We start from the raw sequence: 21,148 nt of genomic DNA on the forward strand, positions 1-21,148 counted from the left end.
GAACATCAAAAAAGTTACGGATCAAACATTTAGATATATCTCTTTATTTGTTACCGTAATTCCTCTAAAACATGAACAGGTTGCTAAGCATATCTCTGTGTGTGTACTACATGATTAACTGTTGTAATAAATAACTAGTTTCTATTCAAATAACATTTAACTCGGGTCTGTGGCGTGCCAGCAACTGATCCATGCAAACAAGTGAAGCCCCATCCGTGAGATATAGGCAGCATGTGAAACCATACCCCTGCGGTCCAAGGAAAATCTTTTTCCATGGAACTGGTCCCTAGTGCCCAACAGGTTGCAGGCCACTGGTTTAGATGATTATTTGTGATATAGAAACTGACTTGGGACACTAAATGCTAAATAAAGTAGTTTGTTTAGATCTCCATCAGCATCTTGTGAATCAAACCATTCCCCTCAACACACTTTGTTTCACTTTGCTACTCTAACTGCATAAAAAAAATAAAAGTATTCCATTTCCGAATTGAGAGGTACATAGCCAGTGTTATATTTTTGTGGGGTAGTCCTGTAATGTAGTCATTTTATCCATATTTGATGCCATGCCAACCAGTATAGATCATGGTGTTGAACAGCAATAAAGATACAATGCAGCCCTACTTCACACCAATATATACAAGGAAGTCTTGGGACATTTTGCCATTAACATGAACAGAATTTCATGATTCTTCTTATAGCTGTTGCAGGAAGCATCCTATTTTAGTGGACATAGCTTCTGCAGTAATAGTGACTGTTTGTCCATAGCTTTTTTGAGCTCAGCCAAGATATCACATGCTCTAATATCTCATTATATTTTTTACTATTTTTCTGTGGAGTCTGTAGAGTTCTGAATTTTGTAGACTAGGTAAGATTTGCAAGGGCAAATAAGAATTCATTTATTCATAAATTATTGCCAAAACAAAATACACAGTTGACTAGCCAAATTCTCTCTGTATGTGAGAGAGAAAGAGACAGACAGACAGACAGAGAAAGAAGGAAAGATTAATTCACAGTTCTGAATATTTGTTCATCCAAGAATGACATATTTAGGATGCTGGCCACAGGAGAACAGCTAACGCATGGCAAAATAACAAATCTTTTCAGGGTCTTTAGGCAAAAACGTCATTATTTTTAGTTGTTTTAATGCAAAACCAAGCTGCTCATTTTGGCCTCCTAACTGAACTATAAGCTGATTCAACTATCTACCATGGTTTTTAAAAATGGAAAGTTTTGTATCCGTAAGTCCTTAGAGTTGGTCCCTGGCATCTCTGTAACAGAACTGAGCAAAAATGGGAAATACCTGTGTCTTAAGACAATTATATTGAAGGAAAGGGATGGAGGGAAGACCCAACAAAGTAAATATGGCAGTTATAGTAGTTTAAGCATGGCCCTTTTGTAATACATGCCACATTGATGCGCACATAAAATAGGTGAGGCATCATTTCCCTACATTGTGAAGCTTCAAAGCATCATAACAAACTATCAGATAATTATAGATAGGCTTAGTACAACTATTTTACTTTAAAAAGAAAACCCTGAGCATTCTGAACTTTATATCCTTGACTGAAATGAAAGGGACAAAATAAAATTGGTCCACTGCCATTATAAGATTATCTAACCTGACTGTTAGATTGTCATGTCACCCATAGAATGCAATCAGTGTCACCTTTTTTACTGTCCTTGAACATTCTTGGAGCAAGCAGAACTAACTCTGTCGGCCCCCTTCTTCAGTAATGGAAAGCTATAAGCTTTGTTCAAGCTATTTCATATCAAAACTCCTAACAACTTGCCTAGATTGGTCTGAATCCTACCCTGCTTCTCTGCTTATATTCTGCTTCTCACTTAAATTGTTTTCTGCTGTTTAAAATCAACATACAAGGAATATTAATGTAAATACAATTAAAAACAAAATTAACTAAAATCCATGTCATTTTCCTTAATAAGGAGAGGGACCAACAGCAAAGCATGATTGGAAAAAACAGCCTATTTTCTTTCTATTATTAAGAGGCAAAATGGAAGCTTTAATCACTCCATAAATCCCACCTAAGACAAAAGGGATAAACAACTGTATCGTTCCAATTTTAGTGTATGTGCTGCCGAAGCGAGCACTGTAATTGTTTGGAATGATGATGTTTTTGTTTTATGTTTGTTTTAAAATAAAAAAAGTGATTTGTGGGGAAAAAGGGATAAACAACTGAAAAATGTACCCCTGCTCTCTATAGAGTTGGCAGGCACATCCCCTATAACCTGAGAATGCAAAATTTAAAAAATAATGATGAAGAAGAACCAGGTCACAAAAAAGTTATTGAGGCCTGACATCAAGCTGTCAGCAAGCCTGCCTCAGAGATGTATGAATAGAGGTCTTTGTATATACGTTGTTTAGATTAAATATCCTCATCAGCCTAAACTATACCTGATCTTTAAATACCATTCTATTACTGCTAAAAATTCACCATATATATTATATATATTATTTTATATACTTCGGGACTAGGTTGTACATCACAATTGGTTTTGTGCTATTATCTTATATTTTAATACAAACTTTTGGTTTTCATGTATGCTAGCACATCATATTAAGGTTAAAGAGCCTTGGTAGTACAGTGGTCTAAAGCACCCTGTTATTAAGAACAGCTGCCTGCAATTATTGCAGGTTCGAATCTCGCCAAGGCTCAAGGTTGACTCAGCCTTCCATCCTTTCTAAGGTAGGTAAATTGAGGACCTAGTTGTGGGGGCAATAAGCTGACTTTGTATAAATATACAAAAGAATGAAGGCTATTGCTTAGCGCATTGTAAGCCGCCCTGAGTCTCCAGAGAAGGGCGGCATGTAAATCAAATTTAAAAAAAAAAGGTTGGAGAGAAAGGCTTAATTATAAAAACATCTGGGCACAGTGGATCACTCAAGGTAATACAACGCACAACAGATGCACTGACTGAAAGTATATTGCAGATGCTAATCAAGCCTTGATTTAGTCATTGTCTGAATGGCTGATTAGGTAGATATCCTATGTAGGTAACATTAAATTCTCAGGAAGAAAGATGAGAAATACATATAAGGTTTATATTAGACTATTTTTAATACTATTTTTATTTATAGCTATATGCTGTGTAGATAAATGCAGGAATAAAAGATATTTCACCTAAGCCGTATAAAGGAAGTAACAACAAATTTTCTCTGTTCATAATCTGAGAACCATTAAATCTGGTTTATAGGCTACCAACTGGCCTTAGCTTTCAAAAATGAAATATTAATATGATAGATGTACTATTGAATAGAAAAAGCATCTAAACAAATCTAATCTATTCTTGAAATCATGTACAGGGAACTTATCTAATGTGACTTGTGCACATTTTAGTGCTTTATTTTGGAGATAGAATGGCTTTTATGTTTTAGTCTTTGAATGTCAGTATATGATATTATCGAATTTTGGAACCAAAATAAGCGAAAGGAGAAATATTCTAGTAATTTCATTGCTCGGGTTGCTTGATGCTTTGTAATCTTGTTAAATTACTAAAGCACAAAATGAAATAGAGAAATAATATGCTTAAAAGTATGCACCGCAGTGTAATAGATTTGGAAGGGTTTTAATGGACCTCAGAACTAGGAAACAACCAGTAAAATATCTTACCATTAAGCATTATTCAGTCAACAATGGCGTTGATGGATTTGTACAACTTCAAATTAGTTTATATGGAAAAATATATCAGAAGCCATCTGACTGAAAATACATCCCTTTGAATGACATAAAATGGGAGATTATTATCTTTGAGCCATAAAAGAAAATGGGACAGTCTACTTTTTGTTCTTGTCGCTTTCAAGCACACTGAGACATTTATTCCATTATTTTTTCACATAACCAGTAATTTAAGCAAAGTCTACATTCACACTTAAACATTTTGAAGTGCATTTTCTGTTAATGTATATATTTAAAAACATGGCATTTGTAAAATACACATTATAAACAACACATCAATAAAATTTTAAAAATTTTAAAAATATAATAAAGATCATAAATGAAACTATAGAGGAAGTTTTTTCTTTAAAAGAATCATCTAATAAACCCTAATCTGGGCATTTACATGTTTGTAATCTTAATATAGATATTATTTTCAATTTCCATATTAAATAATTTTTCCAAAAGAACATTTGCATGGATGAAGTTAATTTATTATAAGCTGTTTTATTAATAATCTAAAACACAGAGTCCAAAATGAGTAAATCTATCCTTCAAGAATTCTTAAAATTCTTTTGATTATTTGCTGTGGTATTAATTTTTATACCAATGCTATTTTCTATGTTTTTTAAATAATGCTGACGCAAAGCAAAAGATTAGTAATAGTAAATCTGGCAAACATCAATAAACATTAAATCCATGTTATATAATTTTATATATATTTGGGGAAAATGGATAATAAAGTCACATTAGAGCAGATTGCCCAAGGTAGTTGTAAAATGTGAAGTTGTAAAATGTGAAATTATCAAAAGAAATGATATTTATTAATTTGACTTAAATAACAACTATGCAACATTTTAGCTGAGAATTGTGATTTATCTTTATGACAAGCCTAATATTCATAGATAGCTGTACTCTCATATGCCTCTTAGGCTGGGACATCTATCCACAACTTAGTGTCCTCTAGACTTACAGTGTTGGACTTTACCTCTCTAAATTCCTATGTAGTATGCTCAAACTTTTAGAATTCAAGGAGTTGAAGTGTAATACATATGGAGCATATCAAATTCCAGAAGAATTGAATCAAACCCCACCACTGACTACCATAGCTTCCAAATTAAAATATATTCAATGCAAAATATTAAACCACAAATAATGCTGAGATATTTTGTCAACCCAAAGAGATTCCACAAAGTCTGTCGCGGAATGATTAAGAATAATTTCCATGGCTTAGAATGAGTACATAATTGATTCTGATTTGTAAGGCAAAAGGGATTTTGCTCCTACCATCTTCTTCAGAACTCATTGCTCTGAGCATCTGAATACTAAATGTGCTTCTTGCTATTTTCCCTCATTATTCTCAACCATGTTGCAAGAGGACTGATTATCAAAACTACTATGTACTGCATATCAAAAGATATTCTTCTGCATTTTGACATCAAAAGCATAATAATTCATTCTGCAGAAACCTTCCCATAGGCATTGTATAATGTGACTAATATGTAATGTAATATGTAATGTTAGTACTAAATTCAGTGTGTGCTCTAAGATATTGTAAATGCAAATTAATACTTTAAAATGGTTAAATACTTGAAGCTAAATACAGTAAACATCCTCATCATATCACTTATACTATCAAAATCTGATTATAAATTAAGAAATGTGTTAACTCCTGTATCTGCATATAGATTTACCATTTTTGTATCTCATATAATCATCAGGACTTTTGTGAGGTATTTCAAGGGTGACACTATGATAAACGTGTTTTAGTAAGTATTTTTAGAATAGATTTCCTCCATATGATGCCTTTGGATAAATGGGAAGTACATTTCTAAAAATTCTAAGCAAAAATGGAAGCAAGGTGACCTACAGTTGTGCTGCAAATAGAATTACCAAACTCTGATCATGCTAGTTGAGAACAAGCTAGTTGAGCATTCATCCAACTTCCAAGTGCAATCCAAGATGCTAGTCACTACCTTTAAAAACCCAAATGGCTAAGAGACCACCTTTCCCTAATCAGATATGCCCATTTGATCCGGGTAGTCAAAACTGCTTACGGTTTCCATCTACCAGGCGGTGACGTAAGGAACAACGCAGATGTTCCTGTAATGGTTCTTCTCCTATGGAGAAGCTTATTTTCTGAGGGGAAAATAGCCCATGCTATTTTGGCCTTTCAGAATTCTATCAAGACTTGCTTTTTTCAGGATTGCAGCCCTCAATGTATGTTTAGTTATAGTTATAGTTACATATTGTAGAGTCCAGTTGGACTGAGGTGGTGTATACATTTTATAACTAAATTCTGAGAATAGCAGTCCCAACAAATACCAAGGGTATTTTTTTTTTAAAAAAGCCCTGATTGTAGATGTTACAAAGACATATATAATGAGTAGAAAGAGAGGTTCCTGTACCATCTCCTTTCAAGAATCTATTAAGTCCAGAATCACACATGGGGTATATTATTTTAGGAAAGCTACAGAATGTAAGTACAAAAAATAATTAGGGGCAAAAAAAAGAGGAAGAAAGCCACTTCCTCGTACCGTCTGCTCTGGTTAGCACAAGTTCTCCCAAAGCATGGGATCCTTGGCCACACACTCATTCCTTCCTTATCCCATCTTGTAAGATTATTTTGCCCAATGTGGGCAGCATGATCATGCAGCAAACTGATAAACTAAGGACTGCAATCCTTTATAAATACTTTCTCAAAAATAAGGCCCTTTTTAGTTAGTATGAGTTAGTAACTCATTTCTGGATAAATATATATAGGATTACACTTTGGCTTTATATTTCATGTTTTCTTTTTGCCTGAATTAACTTATGTATCTATAATCACCTTTGTTATAATTCTAAGATAATTGCATTTGACTACATTCTTATAACACGTTTAATTAGATAAACTAATAAGAGGGAATGAATTGTGAAACAAACTTATGAAGGAAGAATGAATGGGTCAAGAGCAGGACTAGTCAAGACTAAGGGAATCGTGGTTGGATGAAGTTCATAAGAGTCTGAAAAGAAATTTAAAGAATAAATAATAATGTATGAAATGATATAGATATGGTGTAAACAAGGATAAAACAGTATGCAGAGGTATGATGAAAGGTATTGGTGTAATTTAGATTTACTGCAATTTTATTTCCTTTTTATCTCATGTTTTTAATTTCTTTGGGGTTTCTTGTTTCTTATTCATTTTTATGCACTTTGCTTAACATTATTTATCCCAAAAAGGAATAGTGGGATAGTATATCTGTATATTTCTTTAAATTTAAAGCTTAATTTACATTTTCTGCTATTATGGAAACTGAGAAAATTGGTTAACTCTGTAACCAGGATATGTGTGTTTTGTGAATCTAACGACTATATATATGGCTATAGTTACAATTTCTTAAAAATCCTTAGGCAAATCAATCCCAAGTAAGCAACACTTTCTAAAACCAGCATGAAATGATATATGATCAGTCATTAAATTGACAAGCAACCGCCACAAACTCAGTAATAAGGATTATACTGGTTGATAAAAAGTATTTTCCATTTTCTTACATTATTGTAAATTACATTTTCTCATCAAGACACAATGCAATTATGGTAAATAGGGACATCTCAAGGGAGCAGCTGCACATTTGGTTAAATTAGCAATCGGCACCATAAATTATACAACACGAACACATTTATATGCTGTAAATCCACCACTGTGAGAACACATTATCCATTTGTATTGAACAATCGATTTAAAAATGTTGTTTTTAGAACCCGCAGGTTCTAAAAGAAAACACATTATCTCATATAATATAGTTTGTTATGTTGAATTGCCTTTACTTAAAAGAATAAATAGTAATAATCAACAACAATCAGCTAGGAAATTGAAAGTGCACTCTCCTTTATTTGTTGTTACAAAAGTGTTGCTATGCCATCCCAATAAATTGTCTAATCTATTTACATATCCCAGCTGCTGTTATGAATGTAAACATATTAGGATACATTTCAAATCAATACATTGGATTGCAAGGCCAGGAGTGGCTGCTGTTGGGTGGAAGAGGTATGCAGTACCCTATGAAACATGGTGCTGTTGGGTCAAGGGTAGCTACTGCCTGTTATGGGGGGAGAGGGAGGCTGCGAGCAACTTACCAAAGCATTTTGTGATCTTCCTGGATGGCTTTCCCATTGACTTTACTTGTGGGAAGCTGGCTGGGAAGTTTGCGAATAGTGATCCTGTGACCATGAGACACTGTAATCATTGTAAGTATGAGCTACTTGTAATTCTCTGAGGAAACTATTTGTGATGCTGACATTTCACTGTTTTGCTACTGCGCCTTGGAGAGTGCTTAAACATAGCATCTTGCCATATACGATAGTTATTGTGGAAGTGTTTCTTCTTTCTCTTGACTGTTAACTAAAGGTTCTATATAGATGATTCTGGATGCAAACAGTACGAGAAGTGGGGGGAGAGAGATAGAAACAGAGATTTGATAATAGGGACTAGGACCATATGTGTTTCTGCAATCTATTAATTCTCCAAGGGATTATCACAGAATTGCATAAATACATGAAAGTGACTTTTAAAATATTCCCAATTTCACTGGATGGATTAAGACAGATTTGAGACCATTTCTTTTGGTGGGAACTTGCCTTGAGACAGCCCACAGCATTGTAGTTGGATTAAGGAATGTCTCAGCAATGACCACAGGGAAATTGACAGTAGAGAAACAAGATTACTGTAATAGACCCTAAGATCCTTTTAGTCTCATGGTTTCTCTTAGGGTATACATTTTGGGTTTTTTTTTGTCATCAAAATCATGGTAGTAGACTTCAACTTGGTAGTCATGATGCACCAATAGTGTTATTATGAAGTACATGTAGAAGATAATTAAGATACAAGTTTTTGAATAGGCTCTACTCAGTGGTGGGTTGCTCCCAGTTCTGCCCGGATGTCAGAATTGATGCGCTCCCGTTGCGATCTGGTAGTAAAGGTAAGTAGAACCCACCCCTGGCTCTACTGTATTGCCTTTCAGATGTGTTGGGGTTCTGAGGGCCAAAATTGCCAACCACCCTGAGAAAGGTCTCATTTGAAAACTCTGGAGGGCATTAAGCTACTTTCTGAGTATTTTCTTCCAATAGGCTTTAGATACTGAACTTCTCTTTTATATTTCCATTCCAGAACTACCTGGATGTATGCATGGATTCATCCGACTGTTTGTAGGTTTTGAACAAACAATAAATCTAACTAACATTTTGGAGGATGGTGTCATGGGAAAAATGAAATACTATGTCACTAGTTTTACAAACCGAGCAGGCACTTTTCCTCATATTGGCCTCAAATTCTAAAAAAAGCAAAGTAGCATTTGTACCTGGTTGTATATTTGAAACAGTATTCCTTCTCTGCTTGAATGTGATCTTTCATGGTGTGTTGGTACAGCTGTTCAAAATATCCTCCCTTAAGGATTTATGTATTCATGATTAACAATTTCACAAAGCGTAGCATCTTTTTCTATTCTCCTACCTTTGCAATTATAAACATGGATTACCATCAATGCTCCACAAATTAAGGTGCATTTGCAAGATGAATTAATGTGGATTAGTTAACTCTGTCATGTATTCCAGTCTCTCTTTTGTTCACACAGTCAAACTGGTTAACATGCAATAATGGCTGGACTATCCTTTGAATCTGGCCAAGATCCAAAGAAATAATAAGCACACAAAGCCAGAACTTTGTTTGATGTTGGTCCCAGAGCTGTTCATGCTGCCACTTGTGAATTAAATAGCAGCTTGTTTCAGCAGCAGAGACTGCTGTGTCAGCCTCAACACAGAAAGTTTCAGCTGTATGTAGTTTGCTGATCCAACATTTTTTTAAAAATCTGAATATTCCTTCAAATTTATCTGAAAACCTTGGATTAATAATATTAAAATACATCACATCGTTTCTGGCAATACCAATGAAATATATAAGGAACCTTAGTAATGGAAGTGTCTCCTATCCTAACTTGTCTCCTAATTTTGGGGACTCTTGAATTATACATTATCCTATTGAGGAAGAACTGCAACATATTTTTAGTCAGTTTTCCATGTTTGATTCCTAATTGGATCAGTCATGTGTTCCTTACCTGTTCTAAAATTGTCTCAGAAATAGAAGCCACTAGCCCCAATACAGAAATAATTTGGACCAATTCACAAAGAAGCAAAATCTCTGCTTGACTCATTAATGCCTCTCACCCAACTCTCCATAGCATTAGAGTAGAGTAGAGTAGAGTAGAGTAGAGTAGAGTAGAGTAGAGTAGAGTAGAGTAGACTACTACACTACACTATTTTTTATCCTACCTTTATTATTTTTATAAATAAAATAAAAGGCAAATAATGCCTTGGTGGCGCAGCAGACTAAAGTACTGTTAAGTAACACCAGCTGCCTGCAATTACTGCAAGTTCAAAGCTCACCAGGCTCAGCCTTCCATCCTTTCGAGGTAGGTAAAATGAGGACCCGGATTGTGGGGGCAATAAGCTGACTTTGTATAAAATAGAACACCGCTTAGGGGGGGGCCGAAAGCCCTACTAAGCAGGTATATACAAAAGTATGAAGGCTATTGCTTAACGCATTGTAAGCCGCCCTGAGTCTCCGGAGAAGGGCGGCATATTTATCGAACCAATAAATAAATAAATAAATATTAAATAAATGAATATTATTATTTAAGATAGAAAACATACATAATAGTCCTTCCTCCTTCTCTCTCTCTCTCTCTCTCTCTCTCTCTCTCTCTCTCTCTCTCTCTGTGTGTGTGTGTGTGTGTGTGTGTACGCACAAACACACACACACACCATCAACCTTCCACTTCTACTTAGGTCATAGGAAAAAAACTTGATACAGGTTGTCATTGACTTACAACAGTTTGTTTACTGATCATTTGAAGTTACAACAGTATTGAAAAGCATCCTATGAAGGGAGTGGGCAACTGTGACCCTTTTACAACCTGTAGACTTCAACTCCCAGAATTCCTGAGACAGCTTGGCTGTAAAAGGGCCACAGTTGCCCACCCCTGTCCTATGACCATTTTTTACAACGTCCATTGCAACTTTCCCATGGTCACATGATCAAAATTCAGATGCTTGGCAACTGACTCATATTTATGATGGTTACAATGTTCTGGAGTCATGGGATCACCTTTTGCGACCTTCTGACAAGCAAAGTCAATGGGGAAGCTAGATTCACATCTTCCAGGCACTAAGCTGTTCCCTTGGTGATAAACTTCCAGAAAGTGCAAATATTGTCCTTTTTCAGAGGACCATTGTGGATCAACCGAGCATATTTTGGAAGCAAATTTTATTTGCTCATTGATTAATTAATTTATGGTGCGCTTCAAGGTGTTGGTGACCACCTTTAAAGCGCTCCATGGCTTAGGGCCGGGGTACTTACGAGACCGCCTTCTGCCACCAATAGCCTCCCACCGGCCAGTACGCTCCCACAGAGTGGGCCTCCTCAGGGTGCCGTCCGCCAGACAATGTCGGCTGGCGACCCCCAGGGGGAGAGCCTTCTCTGTGGCGGCGCCCACCCTCTGGAACAACCTCCCCCCAGAGCTACGTACAATAACAGACCTCCGGATTTTTCGTCGGGCCCTAAAAACCCATTTATTTCAACTAGCTGGGCTGGCTTGAGTCAAATTTTAAACGGATTTTAAATTGGAATGTTTTAATTACGGCCAAAATTATTTAATTATTTTAAACAGATTTTAGATTTTGTATGTTTTGTATGTATGTCTTGTTTTTACTTTGGCTGTTCACCGCCCTGAGTCCTATATTGGAGAAGGGCGGTATAGAAATTTAAACAAATAAATAAATAAAATTATTTATCTCAAAGTCAAACTATAGTTGTCAGTGAAATTTGCAAGCACAGCACAGTGATGCACAATAAAAACTATTAGATACATAGTTCTTCTATGTAGACCTATATCATGTTGTACTGGGGATTTGAAGAGGTGTTAAATTTTGTATTTGTTTCTGTTACTTCTGTTATAGGCCTCATGGAAATCACTCTATATACCTCAAGTGATTATTAAAGTCACTGTTATTATACAATTTACTTTATAATTCTGGAAAATAATTAAAAATTAACCAAATAATAGAATCCAGTGTCCCCACACATCTCTTCTTTTTTAAATGAGATAACAATTGATTACGTGTATTTATCCATTATGCTGTTATGTTGTCTGATCATGTGACTAATTTGCTTATGTTAGGGTACCACATGTATAAACTTGTTTTATAAGATCTGATTGATTGAAAGTAGCCTCCTCACACTCCCATACCACTAATAATTTAGTATAAATGAAATGCAAAAGAAGAAATGGTGATTATGATCTGAAGCTCAGGCACTCTGTCTAGATCCATCTGCAGTGCATCTAATTCCCTTGCTATAGTAGGATGTATCTTGTTTCTTTTAGCTTTATTGTATTTAGCAAAAAACAAACAAACCCAACATGCTTAAAAGATTGTAAATATAAATTGCCAGCTTAATAAGTGTCAACTTTCTTTCAGGCAAACAGAGGAGATCAACATTAAAACTCTTCTAGCTCTAGTCGCCAAAGAGGTTATTTATTAAAAGATTTTTGTGAATGGCCTTTATTTTTCCCCAGAGTTCTGCTATTTTAAATTTTATTTGGCTTCCACCCAAAAATGACAAATTAAGCAAAGTTTTAGGATTACAAAGAACTCATACTGTATGAATCATCATTTACAATTGTCATACTGTAGAGTGTGAACTTACAGAAAATAATATAATTGGGTGGAACTGAGAAGCTGAAGCACATCTACCTTATTATGCTCCTCCCTGCTTAAACATATTAGGATGTTTGCTGAAAATATCATGTTCATTAATGTTATAGTAATGTCATAACTGTTTGCAAACAGGAGTTCAAAAGGACCGTGCAATGACCTAAAATGGATTTTGGAAAGTTATGGACAGAAGAATTACAAATATGCGTCGGCAAACAGCCAGCTACATCAGGATAGCGTGCATTATATCCTACAGAATAGTGATTTAACTGCCAAGAATAGAGGAAAAAACACACAGAACAGCTGTGAGATCAAAAGGCTAAGGAGGAATGCTAGCTTGATATGAAATCAGCAGATATAAGCATTTCTCCCCCTCAAAATGAGCTTTGAACAATGGAAGTCAAACATGAGAAGCAGCTTCCCTATAGCTCTTGTATTGAAAAAAAATGATTTCATAATGATACTGTGAACACCTGCGCAGAGATGCTCTATGAATAGTCTGGCTCGAACTGCTGTGAGCAAGATCAAGAAGATCTCTTGCAACAGTGTGCTTGCCTTGATCTTGCAATGCATCATTTCTGCCTCCTTTTTTCCCCATTCCCAAAGGCTTCCTTCTTGGCAAAAATTATGCGCATAATATTAGGTTCTTGGTGAGAATCCTGAGGTTTGTGGCCATAGTCCTCAGCTGGCAATAATAGTTTTTGGAGAGCCAAGATCTCTGGATGCTAACCTCTTTCTCATTCCCAAAGGTCTGGACTTCATGAACAAGGAGGAGAGCAGGTGGTAAAGGATACTCTGTTTTATTTTTATTATTATTATCAATTTAATTTCTGTAGCCACCCAGTTCAACAAGTGACTTTGGACAATGTACATTGTATCAATGGCCCGGGGTCAATTTTTCTCTAATAATACGTTGAAAGCAATCATGAACACATATTTTATTCCTTTTTATCCTACAACTTCATAAAAATTTACTCCAATCGTCTGATGAAATGGTTTGATCCATGTAGTATGATGATGTAATAAAATTGATTATTCTCAAAAGTATCATAAATTTCTTAGGTTTTTTTTCCCCACTTAGACAACTCAGAAAACGTTCAGGCCAGTCTGAAAAAACATTGTAACAAGAGCTTGCAATAATATAGTAATGTCTCTAGCAAAATATTAGTGCTTGCCACTTGTTCCATATTTCAAGAAATGGTTCTATATTTAGAATTGAAATGCAGAATTCCTTCTCAGGTTAGTAATAACTGATTATTTTTGGCTTTGAGAGACAGATAAAATAACTTTTATTTAATCTATATAAATGGAGATCCAGAACTATTGTTTTGTTTAACATTATATTTCTGGATTCTTATCCTTTTTTTTTTTGAATACCATCCAATTAAGTTACTAATTAAAAGCACCATTATAATTAGTAACATAACTAGTCATCATGATTAATGTAAGACACATTAACTTCAACATAACTTAATTATGATTAGCAATAGCTCTTAGACTTATTCACTGCTCCATACTGCTTTACAGCCCTTTCTAAGCTGTTTACAGAGTCAGCATATTGCCCCCAACAATCTGGGTCCTCATTTTACCCACCTCGGATGGAAAGCTGAGTCAACCTTGAGCCAGTCAGAATCGACTTTCTGGCAGTCGGCAGAATGGCTCAGTGGCTAAGACGTTGAGCTTGTCGATCGAAAGGTTGGCAGTTCAGCACTTCGAATCCCTAGTGCCACATAACAGTGTGGGCTCCTGTTACTTGTCCCAGCTTCTGCCAACCTAGCAGTTCGAAAGCACATAAAAATGCAAGTAGAAAAATAGGGACCACCTTTGGTGGGAAGGTAACAGTGTTCCGTGCACCTTTGATATTTAGTCATGCCGGACACATGACCACGGAGACATCGTCAGACAGCGCTGGCTCTTCGGCTTTGAAACCTTTACCTTTACCTTTTACTGCACTTTAACTGCACCACCATGGCTCTTAACCAAATAACCAAAACTGAATAGTTCTCACCAATATTACAAGCAATTTGTTTATAAAAGTAGTATGTAAATATATAAATTAAATCCATTTAATATAATAGCAATCTAATAAATGTTTATTCAAAGTCTGGTTTAGCTCAACAGACAGAAGCACTGTAATTTACACCAGCTGTCTGCAATTAAAGTAAGTTCGAATCTTGCCAGGCTCAAGGTTGACTTAGCCTTCCATCCTTTCTAAGGTAGGTAAATTGAGGACCCAGTTTGTGGGGGCAGTAAGCTGACTTTGTATAAATATACAAAAGGATGAAGGCTATTGCTTAACGCACTGTAAGCCGCCCTGAGTCTCCGGAGAAGGGCGGCATATAAATCAATTTTTTTTTTAAAAAAAGTTTAATAAAATTTAAGTGATTTTATTAAAATTTATTTATTTCTCATATTTATATGCCATCTCAGAAACACGACTCTGAGCTGTTTATAAAAACCATAAAAAAATAACACTCTACAATTAAAAACTTAAAAACTATTAAAAGAAACCAGAAGGGCTTGGGAGAGTATTTAGATGTTACACATGATATAACCACCTCATTAAATCCCAATTCCCATGAGACCCAAGCCTGTCGACATTACCAGGTTTTAAGGGACTTTTGGAAGGACATCAAGTCTTACAAATCTTATAAAGGGTCCTTATTTAGAACTCTTCAGCCTTTTTTAATTTTTTAATTTTACCTCTATTTTGTACATCATATTTCAAGCCTCTCTTTCTTCTAATTGTCACTGGCCCAAATGTGTATTTCCTCCTTACCACATTTATCTCTTCCAGCTCAGGTCCAGCAATTACATTTCCCCTGAAGAGCATTTTCCTCAGACCTTGTCCCTGAACATAGATTGCTCACCCAAGGAACTAATTTAGACATTAGATCAAAATGAATATTCTTTGTAACATCCTCAGAATGATACTTTCTCAGAAAGCAAACCAGAAAGATACATAAGTGGGTGATGCAATATGAACAGGTTGTTTAAAGTTGCCATTGAAACTATCAATATTTTCTCATGCTACCATGTTTCCCTGAAAATAAGACTAGGTCTTATTTTCTTTTAAGCCCCAAAATAAGCACTTGGGCTTATTTTCGGGGAGGTCTTATTTTTTTACATGTACAGGAGGCAGCAAGCCCACCGACCCTACTCTCTCCATCCGGGGTAAAATGCTCCCGGTTCAGAGCGGATCGCCCGATCCGGTAGTGATGGCGGCAGTTGGTTCTGAGAACCAGTAGCAAAAATCCCTGCGCGCCTCCTCCCAATGCCCAGCTGAGCCGCACAATAATCAGAGGCTTTTTTTTTTACTTTTTCTACAACCTCTTCGGCTGAAAAAATGATTTTAAAAGTAAAAAAAAATGTTGGCCACGCCCCCCGTCACATTAACCCCCACCAAGCCACGCCCACAGAACCGGTAGTAACAAATTTTACATTTCACCACTGCTCTCCATCCCACCACCTGCTTGCCTGCGGCTGTAATGACCCAAATTCTCAGCACGCCCTGGCCTCCGGCTTCCCTGCTTGATGGTCCTACTGCTGGCTGGCTACTGAACAGCTGACTGTGCCTGCCTGGTGCAGGGTGAGTCGTCCCAGATCTATGACCTCTGGAGTGCTCCCCTGCTGCCGGTGAAGCTGCGCCGCCTGTGACGCCTCAGCTGTGTAGTTTAGGTTTATTCTACTGTGTAGTACACTGGGAGGGAGATATTCTTTTTTTATGGAAATAGGAAGAGAATGCTTGTGGTATAAAGCAATATTAACTATTGCCTTTAAACAACTTAATTTCTTAGTTTAGAGTAGATAATATTTTTAAAAAATTGGAGAACTGACAAAACTAATTGTGGCAAACATGTACTACAATTTTTGTCCCAAAAAATTAGCAAGATTCCATTGAAATGCATGTAGTCTGCCCAAACTAATTCAAATTAAACTTGTACTCTTAACTAAATTGCATCTTTGTGGAAGTTGATGGGGGAGATAATACATTAAAAGATTGAGAAATGTACTTCAATATAAACAGGAATTGTAATGGGCCAGGATCCAGCCTTTGGGAGTGAGCAATCTGGGCTCACTGAAACTTTGGTTTAACTCTTTTTTTTCTTTTTTTTTACCAGTCAGTCACTATAGTAATAGGAAAATATTATGATATATAGAAATTAGGGGGTTATGACTCAGAACAAGCAGAAAAAGAATTCATAGTTTCCACTGGGCAAATTGTTTAGCCCTGAAACATGTACAGTTGCGCTGTCTCCTCCAATTCTCAAAGGCTCTTCGTAGACTTAGAAAGAAAGTCTACATTTTTAGGTGTTAAGATGTCACCAAACCCTTCACTGTTTTTGCTGTAACAACTCTACTCTCCCAAAAGAATTTTAGTCTTAGAATTAAATCATTTATTCTTTTTTTCAGGTAAAAATAAACAGGCAAAAGAATCCTGTAAAACGATAAAGCTGCTTGTACTTTAGTTAACTATTTTAAAATGTTAATTATGTTTTTCTTTTTTTAAATCTTAAATATATATGGAATATGTTTGTATGTGTTAAAAATATAAAGCAGAAATATAAAGATCATTGTTTTTTTTTTTAATTGAAAGGGTTTCTGGAACTCATAAATTCTACCTCCTGCACTTAGCAAATCCTGCACCAGATGGAACTATGGACTAGATCAGTGGCCATAGGCTCGCCATCATGGACCTATACAATGATTTCAGTGAGTGACTTCAGTGTCGGTACAGGTACATCACCAATAATGAAAAACCTTTCTAAACCTAGGTAAGAATCATAAGAACTAATTTACTACTCTCAACTAAAAGTAAGGCAGTGTCCCTGATGCAGTGTCTTGGCTCTGCAGTAATCCGAGGCCCAGTCATCTGGTGAGTGAAACAGAATTAAATCAGTTCCACAATTCTGCAAGTTGGCTTTGGCCCTGTTACTTTCTCTCTTTTTCTACTGTTATTCCTATGACCCCTTTTGGAATCCAAACAGAACCACCCTGGAATCAGCAAAGAACATACCAAAACATGAGATCACATACAATTTCATTAGGAAACAAACATCTTCCACACAGAGTGACCATTCAGCATTCAGAATCCAACTGACTTTGTGCTTGTTGTACTCAGATAAAATAAATGCATAGTACATAAAAACAGCTTAAAATACAAATAAGGATAGGAGAAACAAGGGTACAATCTAGCTTTGAAATGGGGAGGATTTCAAACAATACTCTTTCTCATGAAGTCTGAACAAACCCTTCTTTAGACTCATGGCATGCTTCAGCTCTAACACCTACAGATGCAGAAAGCCAGGATCTTAAGTGTGATACCATTCAATTTGAAAGATGTACTGTTTCTATTTTTTGTATATACTAATCCTGCAAATCTAAAATGGGATGTCAGAGTTTCCTCCAAAAAAAAAAAAAAAAAAATTAGCAGAGATTCCACTCCAAATACTTTTCATTGACCCATTCACTCTCCAGCTTTCAGCCACAATGTTTAGTGGTTCCGTATAACATATTTCAAATCCTTGCTCCCATCCTAGTGTTCTTTTTTGCCACTCCTTTCTTTCCACAAACTGGTTTTTCTGGAACCACTGTGAAAAGGTACATATACTCTGTTTAAAGTGCTGTCTAGAATTATATCATTAGAGAAATATGTATGTGTTGATTAATTACAACTTATCACCGCCATCATAAGGAGCTGGAGAAATGGTGCCATGCTAGTAAATTGGGAATAGACTGTTTGGATGCACCTCTAAATTGAAGAGTTCTTAAGGTTCTTCCATGTAAGAATCTGATATCTAGCCCACTACCCTCTTATCTCAGTGGTTGTCAGCTCTTTGAAATGGCCAGTTCAAGAAACTGATGCCACAAGTTTGACTGGAACTGCCTGATTGCATTTTTTTTTCTTCTTTCCTGTCCTTCTTATATCCAGTGAGTTAGGTGGAGCTAGTCTGAATTTCCTCATTAATTTTTTTTTGTTTCCTGGTCTTGAAGCACATTTTATATGCATTGTTATAACTATTTCTTGTGCAGTTTGCAGTTTCACCAAAGTCATATCTGTGGGTTGGTAGCAATATTGAAGAAATTTGCCAGTTCCACTTTCTAGGAAAAAGTCAATATTCTCTCATGATGATCTCCAATCCAAATACTAACTAGATCCAGTTCTGCTTAGCTTTTTTGAGATCAGCTAAGGAAGATCCATACAGTACTACCATCTGCAATAATATAGTAGAGTAATGAAGATGTTAAAATTGGACACATGTTCAAGTCCCTCTTTGGTCCAGAATTCACCGGGTGAGTTTGAGCATTGGGTGGGTTTGAGCTAGTTCCCCACTTTTTCTTAACCCATTTCAGAGGTTTTATTTTATTTTATTGATGATCGATTGATTGACTTAGGCCATCCAACTCCATCACAACACTAGTAATATACAATAATAAGATCATTGCTACAAATATTTTAGTGGGAATAAAATATATGGAAATATACATTTGCTCTCAAGAGAAGACAGAATATCAGTGCATTAATTAAAAAATCATGCCTAATAAGCATTGAAAGCTTTTATCTACCAGAAACATTGTTTGTACCCCTTCAGTTCTCTTCTTCAGTCAAAACTTTGGAAAGATTCCAAAACTCTGCAAGATTCATAGCCTGTGGCAAAACTCTTTGTTCTCTAGCTTATTTGTTCATCAGCCTTCCAAATTTCTTTTGTGCTACACACAAAATCTTTTCTCCAAAAGTCACTGAGGCCTACAGACATGGGGCCTGATGGCAGAAAATTATAAAGGCATCTTTTTACCTCAGTAGCTCCAACTGTCAGGCCTGTTGCCCAGCAACATGAAATTCTAGTACAAAAAGTACAGCTTCATTAATCTTTTACAATATTTTTCCTCACTAATTAGTAAATAATTAATGCTGATTTGGGGACTTAGATGCAACATGTCAATTGGAATTTTGACAGGAAGCAAAGTATTTACAACAAATTCACCCATTCACCCCTTTTGTTATGTATTTGAGTCATAGTGGCACAGATTATGCATTACAAAGACTTAGACTATAAATTAATATTAAAAACCAAAGAAGAGATATTTTGAGCTTATTTTAGGAAAATAAAGCGCAATTTTAAAGACTAATTTGGTTTTGTGGAACACGGGTATCCTATAATATGTTCCTTAGTCTTTAAAATACCATAGGGATATTATTTTGCTGTAACAAACTCAGCACTCCCAAAAATAAATAAAGGCAACTCTATCATCTATTTGACTCTCTTCCTTCCAAATGCATCTATTGTTGTTGAAGTAAGTTATTTTTAAAACATTCTTGACACTTTCTAGTGCTTCCCCCTTCATCACAACAAGAATAAACAATTACAATTTTAACAATTTATCATCTTCTCTTAAAATACAATCATCTCTTCATCTCATATCTAATCTTCTATCTATAAGCAGATCCTTAAAATCTTATCATTCATAATCAGAAGTCCATTAAGAAATATTAGAAATAATATCTGTTTTAACCTTGATCAAATAGCTCTCCTTTTATTCCTTCTCTTTAATCTTAATCTTCAATTCCTTCAAATAATGTCCTAGATTTTAAAAAACTCTTCATTCAGTCCTGCAAAATTCCATTGTTACTAGAAATAACAACAAATATCTTATTTATGATCAAATAAACCCATTGTATATTCCTTCCTTTTATTTTTTTAACAATTTTAATCCTTCAAATAGTGTCTTAGAACTTGATTTCATTTTTTCTTTGTTACTTCTCACAAAACCCATCAGAAATGTAATTTTATACTTTTGTAAACTGAATATCAGAAAGTTGTTGAAGTCATTCTTTTAGTTTGCCATTTGTATATGTCTTTTAATTATTAAAACATCAACCAGTTTCACTTGTATATCCAGTGTAACATTTTCTTGCAGCCTGTCATTTTAAAATCTACTTTCGGATCAGTCTCAATCTTACTTGGTAAAATTTGTTCTTCTTTAGCATCAAAATGCAGTTTTTTATTTTTTTAATTTTGTGTTCTTTCTTTACTATATTCTTATTTTTTCTATTTTTCTATTTTTCTTTTTTGCAGTTTGTATTAGTATTGATCTGTATTACTGTAATGCTTTATAAATTTTTTACATTAAAATGTTCTAGTGCAAAAGATTAGCAAATTTTCTTATACAAAATCTTCCCAAATATGAATTGCTAGTGTTAATTTTCACAAGAAACCTGGTATCATTACTGTACTGTCAGCTGGGTGGTCTAGGGTAGTTATTTTCTCTCAGCCCTAAGAAGTAATCAGTGAAAAGTACTCCTGAAAAATTTGTGAAGAAAACTCCATGGACTTCTCTAGGCAGTCTCTGAGAATCAGACATGACTGAATTGGGGGGGAAATATCTTAATTTCTATGCCCCCCATAGTTTGTTTAAGTATATCAAAATCAGTTCTGTTTAAATCAAGCTACAGATCCTTACTGCATTTAGAAGGACCACAATTTAATCAGAATTACAGTCCCAAAACAGGATTCAGTCCCAAAACATCTTCAGTCAAGGATTTGCACACAGTATTTTAGAGATTACACATAGTCTTCAGTGGTTTGAAAACAAGCTTTGCTCCTGAACCAAAGCAAAAAATATAATTTGATTTAAACTTAAGTTAAACCTTCAAAAATGATTAAATAGTTAAAATGATCATCCCTGTGTATTTACTAATTTCCCAAGTGTATTGTCTATGA

At 35.4% G+C, this 21,148-nt stretch overlaps 1 protein-coding gene across 1 annotated transcript in view; it reads right to left on the reverse strand.

Moving 5' to 3' along the window:
* The window catches only part of EML1 (EMAP like 1), a 136,712-nt gene that overhangs the window by 72,960 nt on the left and 42,604 nt on the right, over nt 1-21,148 (reverse strand). The gene's annotated exons all lie outside the window — the stretch shown is intronic.

This window comes from Pantherophis guttatus, chromosome 1, assembly GCF_059756535.1.
Source record: "Pantherophis guttatus breed Tessera chromosome 1, ASM5975653v1, whole genome shotgun sequence".
Taxonomy (NCBI): domain Eukaryota; kingdom Metazoa; phylum Chordata; class Lepidosauria; order Squamata; family Colubridae; genus Pantherophis; species Pantherophis guttatus.